This window comes from Capra hircus, chromosome 2, assembly GCF_001704415.2.
Source record: "Capra hircus breed San Clemente chromosome 2, ASM170441v1, whole genome shotgun sequence".
NCBI lineage: Eukaryota > Metazoa > Chordata > Mammalia > Artiodactyla > Bovidae > Capra > Capra hircus.
The window spans coordinates 98,591,161-98,607,999 of NC_030809.1; the positions used below are offsets into that span (position 1 = coordinate 98,591,161).

General features: G+C 47.3%; 1 long non-coding RNA gene across 2 annotated transcripts in view; it reads right to left on the bottom strand.

The window, feature by feature from the left end:
• Nucleotides 586-16,839, bottom strand: part of LOC108633441 — a 28,170-nt gene continuing 11,916 nt past the window's right edge. The window contains exons 2-3 of one of the 2 annotated variants that reach the window (XR_001917070.1): nt 9,216-9,289; nt 586-750 (exon numbers count right to left, since the gene is read on the bottom strand). This is a non-coding gene — a long non-coding RNA (uncharacterized LOC108633441). Of the gene's footprint in view, nt 751-8,420; nt 8,441-9,215; nt 9,290-16,839 lie in introns of those variants that run through there. The other variant, XR_001917068.1, reaches the window with a different exon arrangement.

The following is a 16,839-nucleotide window of genomic DNA, read 5'->3' on the forward strand; positions in this document are numbered from 1 at the left end:
TCAGCAGTCAGGGCCCAGGAGCTCCAGAGCACAGGCTCAGTAGTTGTGATGCATGGGCTTAACTACTTTAAGTTGCTCCACAGCATGTGGACTCTTTCTGGACCAAAGATTGAACCTGTGTCCCCTGCATTGCAAAGCAATTCCTAATCACTGGACCACCAGGGAAGCCCTCGGAGTTCCGCTTTCAACATGAGAAGAGCTGCAGGCAAAGCAACATGACCCATATGAGGCCTCCCTGGTGGTCCATCAGTTAAGACTCTGCCTTCCAGTGCAGGGGCTGGGGGTCAGTCCCTGGTCATGGAACTAGGATCCTGCATGCTACATAGTGTGGCCAAAACGAAAATTTTTTAAGGGCCCATATGGACTGTTGGTGCTTATCTATATATACTTTGGGGAGGGGAGTGGACATGCCACGTGGCATACAGGATCTTAGTTCTCAGACCAAGGATCAAACCTGTGCCCCCTGAAGTACAAGTGCAGTGTCCTAACCACTGGACAGCCAGGGAATTCCTGGTGAGCTCGTCTCTGACATCAGTAACAACAAGCACTCTGACACAGGAGCCAATTTCCTTCACTTTCATTACAACTTTATTTAGCATCTGCAGACTGTGGTGCCGCAAAGGGTGTGAAGTCTAGTCCTTCATTTTATAAATGAGGAACCTGGTGCAACGACATCCTCCAAGACACACAGCTGGACTGGAGACATAAACTGTGTGAACCCAAGTACATTCCTGCTTGCAGAATGACAACCTGGAAGACAAGGTTGGAAACTGAAGTCTTACCAGGACTCTCCTGAAATGAGGATCTGAGCCTCCAACCCGGATAAGTGGAAGCTTGCAGGACTGACTTGGGTACCCAAATGGGTTAGCGTGATCCACAGCAAGGGTCAGGAGGCAAAACCAAGTGATAAACAGGCCCAGGCTGATCAAGTCAAAAAAGTGAGCCAGACAAAGGGAATCCAGGTACGAGGCCTTGGGATGGCGCGTAGGCAAGGAGGTAGAAGTGCAAAAGATTGACCTTCTGCCCCGCAAGCCTTCAAGAGTCAGTTAAGTGGTGCAGCAGCTTATAAACTGGATAGCTGTCTAAACTCTTGGCTCCACCAAATTCACAATCAGCTTCAAACAGCATAAGGAGGTCACATTTTGTAGGTGCTTAATAGTACAAACAAGAACTCAGAGAACTTCCCCTCCCTACTCCCAGGCCAGGGCCCTTCCTGCCAGATCAATAAGCTTGCTGCTCAAGCAGAGCCTGAACTTGTTGAAAACACATTGATTTCTTATGTATCTATGTTTATACCCTTCTGGCTTGACCTGTATGAATGAGCTAGGGAATTGAGGCTTTCTTCAGCTAACTTTTGAAGTCCATCTAGCCCCATAACAAGCAGTAGGTCCTAGAATGGGGACAGGTAGGTCAGCCATCAGTCTTCAAACCAACTCACAGGTGGACCTGTCACTCTGGGCCTCAGTTTCTCCAGTTATGAAAGATAAGAAGATGAAGATGAAGAATAGATTTACCTGATGAAGGTTGATTTTCAGGAGGCCCCAACTTGCACAAGCACTTTTCAAGGCTTATTAGTGTATATGTTATTTGCATTTCTTTTCTTTAAAAAAGGCTCTCAATTACAAACACCTCAAGACTCCATAAAAACCTCATCTAAGCCCAGATGGTGTCATGGAGCTAATTTCACAGGCACTGAATATTCACATTTTGAAGAAAGATGCCAAAACTCCTTGAGATAGACTGGAAACTATATAATCTTATCTCTGGTTTTTACCAACTCCTTCCCCTCCCCCCACCACTGACATGATGATGCTGGTATCAACAGCAAATGAACATCAGACATTCATGAACATGATGCTATTTGAAAACCCACAGAACTTTGGGTTACAGTGGTGTCTTATTAATTAGGAGATGAGGGGCTTCCACTGTGAAAAACAAAACTAAATTAATACAAAATTCAACTAGGCTGATTCAACTTCAAGTTTGTGAAGACGGAGAAAGCAGGAAGGGAGGGAAAATTAGGTAGGAAGAACTATGAAGCAGAGAAAGATTGAGGGACAGGTCTAAAGACAGGAAAAAGCCACCCCCTTACCCAGGTTCCCCTTACAGCTTGGAGAGAAACATCACCCTGGCCTTGCTAATATTCTCAGTAACAAGTGAGATCACATCCAGCAAAAACCTGCTTCTGTGCTGGAAGACCGATTTCATGATGTATTCACATAGAAGAAATTCAGTCATTCATTTTTCATTCTACCAATGGCTTAAGTGTATGTTGCTAGATGCTGGGGACATAATGACAAGCAAAATAGACGTGGCCCCTCACTCTAGTCTGGAGGAGAATACAGACAAGCAGCAGTGACTGCAATGCAGTGTGAGCTGTGCTTGGTGGAGGAGGTGCAGGATATCCAGGGAGCACAGAGAGAGCTTCTAATCCAGATTTAGGGAGTCAGATGAGACTTCTCCAGAGAAGTGAGAAGCCATCTGACCTGCAAGATGAGCGGGCATCCATCAGAAAGGACGAGAAGCATGTTTTAGGTAGAACAAAGAGGGAAAGAGTTGAGTGTTTCTGAAGCACTGTGGCCCAGGTATGCGTAGGGTTGTGGGAGGAGGAAGGAGCAGGCTTGACATAAGCAGGGGCTGGATCATCAGTTTTGAAAGTCTTCATGAGTGTGGACTTGACCTTGAAGGTAATGAGATTGACTTTATGGAACCGCCCAGATGGTGTGGGGAGTGGACTAGAGAGAAGCAAGCAATAAGGAGACCAGTTTGGCCATGGCAAAGATAGTGGCCTCAGTGGAAGGAAGCTGCCACTTTGGGATGAAGAGATTTGTGCAGATTCAAAAAGTATTAAGAAGCACAACATATTTGCTTTGATAGTTGTTTAGAAATGACTATACTGTACATGGAATGGACAACCAGCGGGGACCTGCTGTATGAGGTGGGAATCTCATCACCTCTATATGAGATGATGACCTGTGTGCATGAAGAATCTAAAATAGAATCAATATATGTGGCCACTTTGCCGTGCACTTGGAGTTAACACAGCATTGTGAATCAACTATACCAAATAAAATCTTTTTTAAAAAGGGAAGTGGAGTGTGAAGTGTCCAAGTGTCCAAGAATGACCTCAGGTTCGTCTGGCGTGAGCAGTTGGGCAGCCAGGTGGTAGAGCCATTTGGAAAGGCAGCAACTCCAAAAGGAACATGTTTAGTGATTCTGAACTGAATCACCCATTAGGATAGAGGGAGGCTCCAGAATTCACAGCAGAAGGCCAGGTTGAAAGACCCAGGAAAGACTGAATTGTGAGTTATGAAGGCCAGGACAGAGGAGAAAAAGGCAAGAGTGAAAAGAAGTCCAAGTGAAAAAGATGTTCAGATGAGAAAAGAAGGCTACAAAACCACGTGTACAATAAAATGCACACATGCAAAACATATACAAAGAAAGGATACTGATGGTGTCTTCATGGACAGGTTAGCAGTAGTGAGATTATTGCTGATTTATATTTGCTTCTCTTGGCTCAGTTGTGTTGTCTTAGAAAACTGCACAAAGTGGGAGTTGCAAGTTAAGTTTCACTGGAAGCAAAATGAGGACTATAGCCCAGAGATAGCTCTGAGAAACTGTCCCAAAGAGTTCGGGGGAGAGGTTTGTATAAATGTGATTTTTGGTGAAGGGGGAGTGTATGCAATCAAGCACACATGTTTTCAGAAGGTTTCTGCTAGTCTCATGAAGGTCATGAGCTGCTAGTCATGAGGAACAGCCAACCTAAACGTGAGGAGATACAAGAATTGGGCTCATAAAGTTGTCTCCTAAAAATATCTATCTGAAGGCCTGTTCTGCCAGTCTCCCCCGACCCCACTCCGAGCACAGAGTGCCTCATTTCTGCTCTCCACTTTCAGGGGTTGTTGAAAATTAGCAGCTGCAGCAGCTCATGATTAATCCTTGTAGATGGCAAATACCAATGGCAAGTGCCAATTTGTAGTTGACAGCTGTATTTGCAAAGCTAAAGACTAAAATAAATGTATTTTTTTGTAATAAAAATGAGTTATTTTTGAAAAGTGGCTTAAAAAGGAACAATTATTAAAGGGCTTTTAACTTAAAGAGCTTAATTGGAAAGGGTAGCAACAACTGAGTTAGTGGACAGCTGAAGGAGGTAAGTAGCATGATTTACTGCCTCCCAATCATGGTTGCCTATTGGGATCACCTGCAAAATGAAAAAGATACTGATCCTGGATCCCACCTCCAGAGATTCTGGTTTAATTGGCTGGCAGTGTGGCTTGAGCCCTGTAGATGTTAATGCTCCCAGGTGATTCTAATGTCAGTGAGGCTGATGGACCACTCACGTAATTAGTGAGAAGAAAGAGGGTTCACTTCAGAGTAGCATTTTGATTTATTAGGAAAGAATAAGAATCTCCAGGATAAAGTTACTGTGTGGTGAGACCATGAGGCAGGCTCAAAGGTGAGCAGTGAGATGGCATGGCTGTGTTGGGTGTGGGCCAGTCACATAGGATGCTTTTAAATGATAGAAGTGAAGTGAGCTTAAAGCAATCTAATTTTTAAAAATGTGGTGGTGGCGAGGGGAACTCTCAGAAACTGTGAGAATTGGGGGCATTTACATGGACAGAAATTTCATAGTTTTGGATACTTCAATGCAGTCAAGAATAGGCAGGGAGGCTGGTCCCACGTTAAAGGCAAAGGGCTCGGGCAGCCTAAGGGGTTGTTTAGTAAAAGGCAATGTCAGTGCAGCAACTCAGCTGAAGGCCTGCAAGTCCACGGAGGACAGTGTATGGATTATTCACCAGCAGGAGCGGTTGCAGCGCTGCGTGTTGCAAAGCACGCTGCGGAGCTGCACGTGGAGACGCCAACTCGGCAGGGCTGCAAGGGACACATTTTTTGAATTCTGGTCCCACCACTGAAGATCCCCTCTTCTGTTGGGTGAGTTATTTTATTTCTCTGACTTCACTCTCTTCACTTGTGAAAAGAGGATAATAATACCTGTTTGACAGGTTTCTAAGTATTAAAGACAATAATTGTGACAGCAGCTAATAGGTTTTTTAAATGTTTTATGTTGGTGAGTGTTTAAAGTAGGAAAAGGAGATACGATAGTTGTTAGAGGCAGTCTGGACCCGTGTCTTTCTGCCTCATTCCCTCTCTCACCTGATATTCTCTCCATTCTTATTTAACTTTCTAAATTCTAAAGTATGGTGGCTAGAGCTGACGAGCTGTTTTTCATAGTAGGAGATTAAAACCATGGAGTTGGAGGACCTTAAAAGTGTAAAACTTAAAAAGCAGAATTAACAAACTCAAAACTTTATTTTCTATGTAAAAAAATATCAATGTTAGGAAGCATCATAGTGAAGCAATAATTGCTGAAATTTAAACTCTGAGAGAAAGCAATTTGGTAAAGTGTGTGGGATTTTCAGTTATATTTCATGAAATCTGAGATGCCTTTGGTTGTAGGATACACCATATTATGTGTTATGAAGGAAAAGTGTTCCTTATTAAACTGTGACAGAATGCTTTCTTTGCTCATATAATTTTTTTCTTTTTTGAGAGCCCTTTAAGGTTAAACATGTACTGTTACCACATGTCACTCTTATGCTTGTCTAAGGAGAACAGTGGAAAAGCTGGTTAACGTGTTTTGCAAATCTTGTTCATGTTCACCTAACTCCTCTGAATCACATTTTAGTCACTGATCTGTGTATTTTCCCAAACATCTATGTCCTCTGGGTTTTCAAGTGAACTGATGATATGGTCTCTCATAATATCCCATATCTTCTTCTAAGTCACTGACATCTCTTTGCAAGCTTTCTTGCCTAGCATGTGATAGGTAATCTTCCTGTGCGTATCTCAGTAACTAAACATAACTCAGCTTTATCTACCTATGGATATCTTCCTTAAGTCCTATAATACTCTGCTTCTCAAGCTTTCATATTCATACCAGTCATCTGGGGATCTTGTCAAAAGCCAGGGTGTAGTAGGTCTGAGATAGGCCTGAGATTCTGCAGTTTTCTCATGGTTCCAGGTGAGGCCAACACAATTGGTACCAGCTGATTTGAGAAGTGAAGCTATAAAGCAATTGTTTCAATGGGTTGCTTCTTTGCAAGAAAATGAGGAAGTGTGGTTGTTCCTCCAGTAAATACTTGTTTCGCTAATATCAAGTTTACGCCCTGCTGCTGTTTTCATGGCCTTCTGTGTATACAACAGTTTCTCATTTCAATACCAAATGATAGTATAATCTTGAAATTATTTAAACGGCAGTGAGACTCAACATGTGTAGTGTAGTGTAGAGCCAGCAATGCACATAATTCATTGGCATAATGGTGGAGTGAAGAGCGAGGACCAAGTTAGTGTGTGGACAGGCAGTGCTGGACACCAAAGTGGCCTGTAAGCCATACTCTGATGCCAAAGATGCAAAAATGTGCTGCTTCAGCTCACGGAAATATGGAGCTGCTGCTGCTGCTGCTAAGTCACTTCAGTCGTGTCCGACTCTGTGTGACCCCATAGACGGAAGCCCAACAGGCTCCCTCGTCCCCGGGATTCTCCAGGCAAGAACACTGGAGTGGGTTGCCATTTCCTTCTCCAATGCATGAAAGTGAAAAGTGAAAGGGAAGTCGCTCAGTCATGTCCGACTCTTAGTGACCCCCATGGACCACAGCCCACCAGGCTCCTCCACCCATGGGAATTGCCAGGCAAGAGTACTGGAGTGGGGTGCCATTGCCTTCTCCGGGAAATATGGAGAATCTGTTGTAAATCTCTGTGCTATTTTAACCTCTACTCTTCGCAGTTATTTTCACTTAAGAAAATGCTGAAGTCAGCCTTAAGAAGTACGAGAGATAACAGTAATAACCCTAGTGCATTTCTCAGCGTCTTTGTTTTTTAACCTTTCCAGTTCCAGTTCAGTCTCTCAGTCGTGTCCGACTCTTAGTGACCCCATGAATCACAGCACGCCAGGCCTCCCTGTCCATCACCAACTCCAGTTCACCCAAACTCATGTGCATTGAGTCAGTGATGCCATCCAGCCATCTCATCCTCCGTCATCCCCTTTTCCTCCTGCCCCCAATCTCTCCAAGCATCAGGGTCTTTTCCAATGAGTCAACTCTTTGCATGAGGTGGCCAAAGTATTGGAGTTTCAGCTTCAACATCAGTCCTTTGAACACCCAGGACTGATCTCCTTCAGAATGGACCGGTTGGATCTCCTTGCAGTCCAAGGGACCCTCAAGAGTCTTCTCCAACACCACAGTTCAAAAGCATCAATTCTTTGGTGCTCTGCTTTCTTCAGAGCCCAACTCTCACTTTAGGTTTCACCTAAGTGAATGGTACACAAGGATGAAAGTTGTTGAGTGTGTAGGCATTGATGATTTGTGTGTTTTCTTTTAGTATTGATTTATTAATTGGGTTGCATTAGGTCTTAGTTATGGCACGTGGGATCTTCAATATTTGTTGCAGCATGTGAGATCTTTCGTTGTGTCATGTGGGATCTCTGGCCAGGGATTGAACCTAGGCCCCTGCATTGGAAGTAGGGAGTCTCAGCCACTGGACCACCAGGGAAGTCCCTGATTTGGGTGTTTTATAACTGACTTTTCAGTGGTTGAAATCTCCTGAGCACTTGTAGCAAAAGCCTGACTCCAAGTTCCCCCAGCCTACTGAAGCATCATCTTTGGGAACAGACCCTGGGAGACCAGGTCCGACAGGAAAGCCTAACTCAGCTCAAGTTTGAAACCATGGGTTTAGTGTCTTCACACCTTCTGCAGGGTTTAGTCTGTCCATCTCTAGGTAGGGGAGCCTGCCAGGTACCAAACACTGCCAGGTGTTAAAGGGAATACCACACCCCTCAGAAATCTATCATAGCATTTCTCCCTGTCCTCACAGAGCGTATACCCCACGTATGCTGAGAGAGAGAGGACTGTGCCATTGGCATTCAGCAGCGGGGTGGAAGAAAGGAGGAGGGACATTGCTTCTGATGGATATGACTGGAAAAGGAGAGGTGGGAAATTGACTGGGTCTTGAAAGGGGGCTGAAATGTGGATAGGACACGAGAGGAAAAGGGCGTTTCAGGCAGGTGGTACAGCAGAAACAAAGGCGAGGAGGCAGAGAGCACTGACTGTGATCCATAGACAGAGAGCAGACCAGGTGTTCTAAGGAGATGGTTCATGTCACAGGACCATAAAGAGTGCACTGGGAAAACTTGATGGGAGTAAGGTGATGCCCCAGGAGGCTCTGCTCTTTGTATCTGGTCTCTCCGTTTAGGGTTTTTAATTTGTTTCCTTTTCTTCTTTTTCCTTCTTCTCCTCCTCCATTCCATTTCAAGTTGAGAGAGGAGACCCAGAGCCTTTGATTGTTCATCAGTACCTGGGCCTTACCCTTCTTCCCTGGCCGCTGGCTTCCCCTGCCACTCACCTCGCTTCCTTAGGCTCCCGTGTCTCACCGCCTCTGCTGTCAGCTGGCGTGTGAGGGGAAATGCAAGCATGATGCAACATTAATCTGAGCAAAACGCAACTAGAGAGGAAATTTTGCTGCTCTGTTGCAAATAGCATATGGCACTTCCCCAAAGCCAAAAGAAATGATTTTTTAATCATCTGCTGTTTGGGATTATCCACGCTCCCTTTCCTTGGCGTGGATAATTGAGGGTTGACTGTATTTGGGTTTCAAAGCAGTTTGGACTTTACTGAAATCCAAGGTTCCCAGTTTGCACCGTAACCCCCGTAGGCACTGGTGCCTGTAATTAAAGTGATCTGCAAAGGGAAGGCCACAGAGGTACCTCTGACATGAGTGGTTACCAGAGAAGGACAGCTGGCATTTTTTATGTTGTGTGTATGAGGCTAAAATGATAGTAGCTGCCCTCATTCAGGAGGTCCAGGTCTGGGGTACTGTTGGCTCTAGACATTTCAGTCTGCACTCTAAAAAGCCTTCAGTGAACTTACCACCTTTCTAGGGTGAGACTTCACTAGGGTGCCCGTGGGGTTTCAGAAGGAAACATGAAACATGATGTAAATAGAGATATTAGAGATGATTCGTTTTAAGGTGGGCAAATTTTGGCCAACACACACACACACATATGCTGGGAGCTGAAGTTCTGAGGGAAGGAGAGTGCTGAATACAGAATGGTTAGAAAAATATGTCTGCACACTGTGTGTGTGCAGAGAGGAAAGAGGGGCAGCTTCTTCTAGAGCACATGGGGCTGGGGAGCCAGAGCTGTACTGCTTCACAGAACTTACCCTGGTGCAGGGGAAAGGAGGCGGCAGGTTGTGGAGGAGATGTAAGCCAGCTCTTCACCTGTACATGTTTGCCACTGAGAGAAGAAGAGAGGACAATTGTAAATTAAAACATACGGACATACACAAGAAGCGCTGGAGGATATCCTCGGTCTCCACACGGCGCTGGGGGGAGGGCTGGGATGCCTGGAGGAGCCCAGGAGCCAGGTCAACACTGGCTGGGCTGTTGGGGCAGAATGACAGGGAAGGAAGTTTCGAGCAGGACTGCACCCCTTTCTGGCGCCACCTGCAGAGGAAGCATCGGCTAAAGCTTGAGCACTCAACGTCCCTCCTTGTTGGTGAGAGTGCTCTCAGCATTATCCTGAAGCCTACTGACTGTGCCACCCTGCAGGGGGCCCCACTGTTTAAGGTCAGAAGCAGAAAATGGCTGTGTGTGTTGGGGACCCCCATCCCTTCTTTGCTAAGGTCAGAATAGGGACTCAGGACCCCAGTTACACTTCACTTGCTCCATCTCCCTGAAATTGCACCACAGCAGCCTCTTCTCATCCTCCCCCTGCCACATCCTCACCATGAGCTCCCCTGCTCCACTGCAATACTCGTTTGGTTTTGCTGGCGGGCACCACCTGGCCTGTGAGAAGGGACAGCCTTGATCAGTCCAGGAAGGCAGTAGGGTCCCGTGGCCGGGCACTCTCTCCCTCCCACTCCTCTGCCTCAGCCAGAGACACTGCTCTTCTCACCTGTATCATCTGGGGAGATGTTCGGTCAAAACTCCCTGCTCTCCCAGGGAGCTCACTGCTGCTGCTGCTGCTGCTGCTACTGCTAAGTCACGTCAGTCGTGTCCAACTCTGTGCGACCCCATAGATGGCAGCCCACCAGGCTCCTCCGTCCAGGGGATCTTCCAGGGAAGCGTACTGGAGTGGGTTGCCATTGCCTTCTCCACAGGGAGCTCATGGACGAATATTTATGCTCCTTGTCCATCCCCTCAGACAGCCATGCTCTCCCAGGGAGCTCACGGACGAGTATTTATGCCCCTTGTCCATCCCCTCAGACAGCCAGCTGGCTCCCCACCGAAATGAGGGTGGTCACTGGGCGAGGATGGAAAGCCATCCAAGGCGCCACTTCCCTGCCCTCCTCAGAGAAGACAGCTGGGCCATTCTCATGATTAAACACAGGAACCGCTCCCATTGGCTCTGTGACAGCTTCTCCCGACCATCGTGGTTACTGATTAAAGAGAAGCTGGATTATTTTTCTTAGAAGAAAATTAAAACCACAGACTGAGGTGAGGGGAGGGGGGCCGGGGGGAGCTCCATTGCACTGCTTTGGTGAGAGCCACAGGTTGCTCAACCCATCCCCACCCTCGTGACATGCAGCGCTCCTCCGGTCACTCAGGATACAGCCCAGATGGGATGCAGCCACTCCGGCCCTGCCTTTACCAAGCATATATCAGTCTTCCCCTGAGTGTCAGGCAGTGTGCTGGGTCATTAAGTGCAAAGCAGTTTGGCCCCCAGCTCCCCCTCCCGCAGAGAGACCAGCCAGCACACTGAGCATCCGGGAGAGAATTCCACGCAGTCCTCCCACCCGAGCTGAGCTGTTTTGTCCTGCAGAGCAGCGCGTGCCTCTTGCTTTATAGACTGCAGAACTGCAGCTCTGCTCAGAGGCTAATGTGTGTCCCTCAGCTCTGAAGCAATGACCTGTCCACTGGCAGCTTTCCCAGCAGGACTATCAAGCCTGTACTTCAAATATAGTTTCCTCTAAAAAAGAACATAAGGCACTACCCTGGTGTTTCCCATCTGTGTGCCTGCCTTTTATGGTCTGGGCTCTCGACTCTCATTCGAGTTGCTGATGAGGGGCTGGTGACTGGGCATGGGAGTGGCTCCAGGATTCCTGTATGGGATCCTTGGGGGTAGCTTTGTGGTCAGTGGTGGGGTCCTTGTTTATTCAGCTTGCTGTTTATTTGGGGGATGCTAATGGAGACTTTTGGAAGGTTAAACCCTCTCCCATCATCCCACAAGTCTTTGGCAGCATCCCAAATTGAGCCTTTGCTCTATGAATAAAGCCAGCATTGGAAATCAGAGCTGCGGCCCAGTTCCAGCCCTGATTGGCTTGAGGGGACTTTGTACAATCCCATAATTTTTCAAAGACCTGGGATTCTCATCTGTGAACAGACTGGGGTTGGACCATATCATCTCTAAAATCCCTTGCAGTGATTCTAGGTCTTGAAATGAGACTGGAGATACAGCTCCAACCCAGAAAAAGCTGACGGTGGTGAAAATATATCTCTAGAGGAAAAATTGCATGAAACTGCAAACGGTGGGAGTAATGGAAAGTTATTGATCTTTGTCCACCAGCATCTATCACCACCTCTTCTGACAACGACCCCTAATCTCCACTTGGGAAGGTTGTGAGGATCTTCCAGGGATGGACCCCTAACTTAAAATGTATCCTGAGTCCAGCCGCCTCTCCCCAGTTCTGCCTCCTGTGCCAGCTGCTGTTGTCTGTGCCTGCTTCCCCCTCAGCCTGCCCTTTCCACATGAGAGCAATGGAATCTGTGGTTGTTGCTGTCACCTCTTGTGTATGTCTTTCATTTTTTAAAAAAACTTAAAAACTCAGATATAATTGATATATGAGATTGTATACATTTAAGTCTTCCATGTTTGCTTCATACATTGAAATATTGTACTCTGATTACTACTGTAACCTTACTAACACTTTGTCTTTTATCATTTCTATTTTGTGTTCAGAATCATTAAGATTTAGTCTATAAGTCACGTTGAAGTTTATAATACAGTATTGTTGACCATAATCACCAGGTTGTATGTTCAGTCTCCATAACTTATTTATCTACTAGTTATAAGTTTCTACCCTTAAAAAACGGCTCTTCAATTTCTCCACCCCCAGCACCTGGTAACCACCATTCGACTGTTTTTATGAGTTCAGCTTTTTCAGATTCAACATGTAAGTGAGGTCATTCAGGTTTTGTCTTTGTCTGCCTTAGTTCGCTTAGCATAAAGCACTCAAAGTCTATATATATTGTCACAAACGTCGGGATTTCCTCCTTTTTCTCAGTTGAATAATATTTCCTTGTATATATACACCACATTTTCTTTATTGACTCATCCATTGATGGATTCAGGTTGTTTCCAAGTCTTAGCTATTGGAAACAATGCTGCAATAAACAAGGGAGGGCATATATCCCTTCTAGACACTGATTTCAATGCCTTTGGATATATACCCAGGAATGAAGTTGTTGGATCATGTTAGTTCAATTTTTAAATTTTTTGAGGAACTGTTGTACTATTTTCTGTAATGACTGCACCAATTTACATTCTACCAATAGCATAGAAGGGGCTCCCTTTTCTCCACACCCTCACCAACATTTGTTATCTCTTACCTTTGACAAAAGCCATCCTAACAGGGGTGAGGTGATAGCTCCTTGTGGATTTGATGGGCATTTCACTGATGTTTAGTGATCTTGAGCAACTTTTCATGTGTGTGTTGACCATTTGTACATGGAAATCTTGATCAAACATAACTCATGTCTCTTTCCTTTTGAAAAGCCTCCAGTCTCACCACCATGATCAGAATAAAATTCCATCTCCTTCCCTTGGGCTACAGGGCCAGCATCTTGCGGCCACTTCTCCACCTTCTCTCCTCGTCTGCTCGGCCCACACTGCTCAGACCCCACTGGCCTCCATGGCTCTTCCTTAATAAGCCTGGCTTGTTCTGCCTCACAGCCTCTGCACCTGCACCTTCTGCCCAAGTCTTCACACGGCCTCTGTTCTCCTTTCATTCAGGCCGCTTCTCAAATGCTACCTCCTTCCCTGAGCATCTCACCTAAAATCACGCTCCACTGTCACCCCACATCACTCTCTATGTTCTTAATCTGCTTTGGTTGGTGGGTTTTTTCCATTCAGTTCAGTTCAGTTCAGTCGCTCAGTCGTGTCCGACCCTTTGCGACCCCATGAATCGCAGCATGCCAGGCCTCCCTGTCCATCACCAACTCCCGGAGTTCACTCAGACCCATGTCCATCGAGTCCATGATGCCATCCAGCCATCTCATCCTCTGTCGTCCCCTTCTCCTCCTGCCCCCAATCCCTCCCAGCATCAGGGTCTTTTCCAATGAGTCAACTCTTCGCATGAGGTGGCCAAAGTACTGGAGTTTCAGCTTCAGCATCATTCCTTCCAAAGAAATCCCAGGGTTGATCTCCTTCAGAATGGACTGGTTGGATCTCCTTGCAGTCCAAGGGACTCTCAAGAGTCTTCTCCAACACCACAGTTCAAAAGCATCAATTCTTTGGCGCTCAGCCTTCTTCACAGTCCAACTCTCACATCCATACATGACCACAAGAAAAACCATAGCCTTGACTAGACGGACCTTAGTCGGCAAAGTAATGTCTCTGCTTTTGAATATACTATCTAGGTTGGTCATAACTTTTCTTCAAGGGGTAAGCGTCTTTTAATTTCATGGCTGCAATCACCATCTGCAGTGATTTTGGAGCCCCCCAAAATAAAGTCTGATAGCTTCCACTGTTTCCCCATCTATTTGCCATGAAGTGATGGGACCGGATGCCATGATCTTCATTTTCTGAATGTTTTTTCCATTAACTCGTCATTTCTTAATTTTGATTAATCTTATACAATGTATTTGTTTTCTTTCCTACTAGTAAGTTAGCCCCAAGAAGGCAGGGATATGATCTGTCTTGTCCATACTGTGTCCCCAGTATTGTATATGCCCCCCATATACAGTAGTGCCTAGCGTGTAGTTGGTGATCAATAAACACTAGATGAGGCTTCTTTGGTGGCTCAGACTGTAAACAAAATTCTGTCTACAATGCAGGACACCTGGGTTCAACCCCTGGGTGGGGAAGATCCCCTGGAGAAGGGAATGACTGTACACGCCAGTATTCTTGCCTGGAGAATCCCATAGACAGAGGAGCCTGCAGGGCTACAGTCCATGGGGTCGCAAAGAGTCAGACATGACTGAGCTACTAATACTCACTTTTTTTTTTTCCAAACACTCGGTGAACGAGTGATGTCAATCTGTGCGTTCAGCGTCCTGGCCACACTGCTTGGTTCAGGGTGGGCACACGACTTAACCAGATTAAGGAGGAGGGAATCCCTGGGCTTTGCCAGGACAGAAAGCTGTGGGTGCACACTTTCCTTTGCTGCCCCATGTGTTGTAATGGTGTGAGGCTGAGGCCAGAGCTGCCACATGGATCCAGAACCAGGGCCAATACAGGGGAATCAAGACCAGGGGGCAAAACCTAGTAACGTCCGTAGGGCCCTCCATGAAGCCATGCCTGAAGTCGGACCTTTCTATGGGTTTTTTCCACCAACATGAGTCAATACATTTTTTAAGCAAAGTAGTTCTGCTTCCCTACATCTCACAGAGAATAGAATAAAGCTCAGGGGAAGAAAACTGAGTGAGTTAGCCAAGGTCGCATGGTCCGACTGGGGCTCCATTTCAGTCTTCTGACCACAGTGCTGGGCTTCGTATTCTCCTCTGCATGACCTTGAAGGCGCTGCCCTGGGAAAGGCAGAGCCTTGCTGACACAGCAGAGCCTGACAGGTGGGGATCGTCTTAGCCTCAGGGCAGAGCACCCTGCTGCCCGTGTTTTCAGTTTATAGGAGGCTTCTCTTCAAAGCGCCCCACCTGCTTTTGCAAATAACTATTACAAATCTTCTCTGTGGCAGGTCTAAAGGAGACAGGTCAAACGAGGGCAACAGATGTTCTCCAACTTTAGACACCAATGAGTGTCCAGCTGCCAGAGGCCAGGCTAACCATGCAGGCCTCTGTGATTTGACTGGTGGAGTAACGTGGCACCTCACAGGTGGTTTTTTTTTTTTTTTTTCATTTTAATTCTGTGTAAAGTGACATCATACAGACAAACCACAGAGGATTTAGATAAAGTGTTGACCAGTTTTAAAACAGTAACAGCAAATAATCATTTACACAGGACTCCTCATCTCTAATTTTACATCTCTTTATACACAGGTACTATTAACAGGTGTTTAATCCTCCTTGTCCGTTGGCCCCACCAACAGAGTGTGAATGTGCAATTCCTTATGGTTTAAAGGGCAGCCCTCAGCCCTCACCAGCTCCTCTCCCATCAGATCTGCTGAGGACAGCTTTGCTAGGCGGTCCTACAGGTCCGGCCTGCCTGCCCCAGGGTGAGCTTCATTTCTGGAAGCTGGACTTACACTGAGTGAATCCTGAGCCCTCCTCTGAAGACTGGGGTCCCCCAGCAGCTTCCTGCTGACAGTCCAAGGGCTATTAAGGGGAGCCAGCCTGCAGAGAAACATCTCAGCCACAGTCTCACTTTCTCAGGTATGCCCCACACTGCCAAATGGCGTCCCATGAGCTGTGCGCTGGAGGCCAAGCCCCTGGTTTCTTAGAGTGAGGGATGGGACCCCCACTCATCCTTGGGAGTTGTCCTTTCTGCCCCCCAGGGCAGGCTAGTGGGTTCCTTCCCAGTGCCAGGCTGATCTGCCACTTGGACCTTACCACCTGGTGTCCATGAGGGGCCACCCATGGCCAGGCTGTGGGAGACGGTCTACATACACCCAGCAATTGGTGCTTGGTTCCCCAGCCCTAGCCAGGACCTTGGTGGGAGGCTGGGTAAGGGACAGCCACCCCGAACCAGCAGGGTTCTGCCCTCCAAAAGGAATGCCACTCTCAGTCTCAAGAGGGACAGGGCCAGGGCGGATGTCTCTGGGGAAAGACACAGTTCTTTGGGGAACTGGCCACAGTTCAGCAGGAAGCAAGTCCCATGTTTGTTCGTGGCAAGAATCACATTTCACTGTCGGTTAGCTGGCTCCCAGCAAGCAGCAGGAATCCCAGCCCTAGAACGTCACGCGTGGTGGGCTTTCTCTGCAGCTGGGCTGGGATGTGTGTGGCCATGATGGCACTTCCAGTGTCAACAGTAACGTTCTAAGTCCCGTTCGCAACACGTCGTGTTATTCACTCACTAATCCCCATTACAAAGTTGTCACTATCCCAGCGTTAAATATATCCCACTTGGTAGACAACTGGGGCACAGAGAGGTGATATGCTGTCTGAGAGCACACGGCAAGTACGGGGAGGAGCTGGCAACAGAGCACGGGCGTTCTGCCTCCAGAGTTCTCCATAGGTCGGGTATGAGGACAGGGCGCCGGGTGGGTCTCCTGTGTCGCCAGGCCAATGCTCAGGGACCCATCAGATCAGAGGGACATGGCGGTGCAGGCACTGTCTGCCCCACAGGATGGTTAGAGTGGTGTGGTCTGGACACTCAGGGTCAAGGTTTTTGTGGTTAATGTCATGTACACTGGACTGGGTGACATAAGAGCACCACCAGAGTGCTCCAGCCCAGGGTGACTGGTGCGGCAGAGAGGCAGCGCCAGATACCAGCCGTGGACACCTGAAGGGCTGCGCCAGCTCGAGCTCCTGCTTTCCTTGGTCTCCATTTCCAGTCTCAGGAAAGAGAGGCCAGAACCCAGCTCCAAAGCCAGCTCAGGTCCTGTCCAAGGCAGCTGTCGTGATCTGAGAAGCCCATGGCTCCCTCCCTCCTCTGCCTTCAGCCAGGCGCCCACCTGCAGGGGGCCCTTCTCTGTGCCAGGCTTGGGAGGCACTGGACAGGGCTGAGCAGCA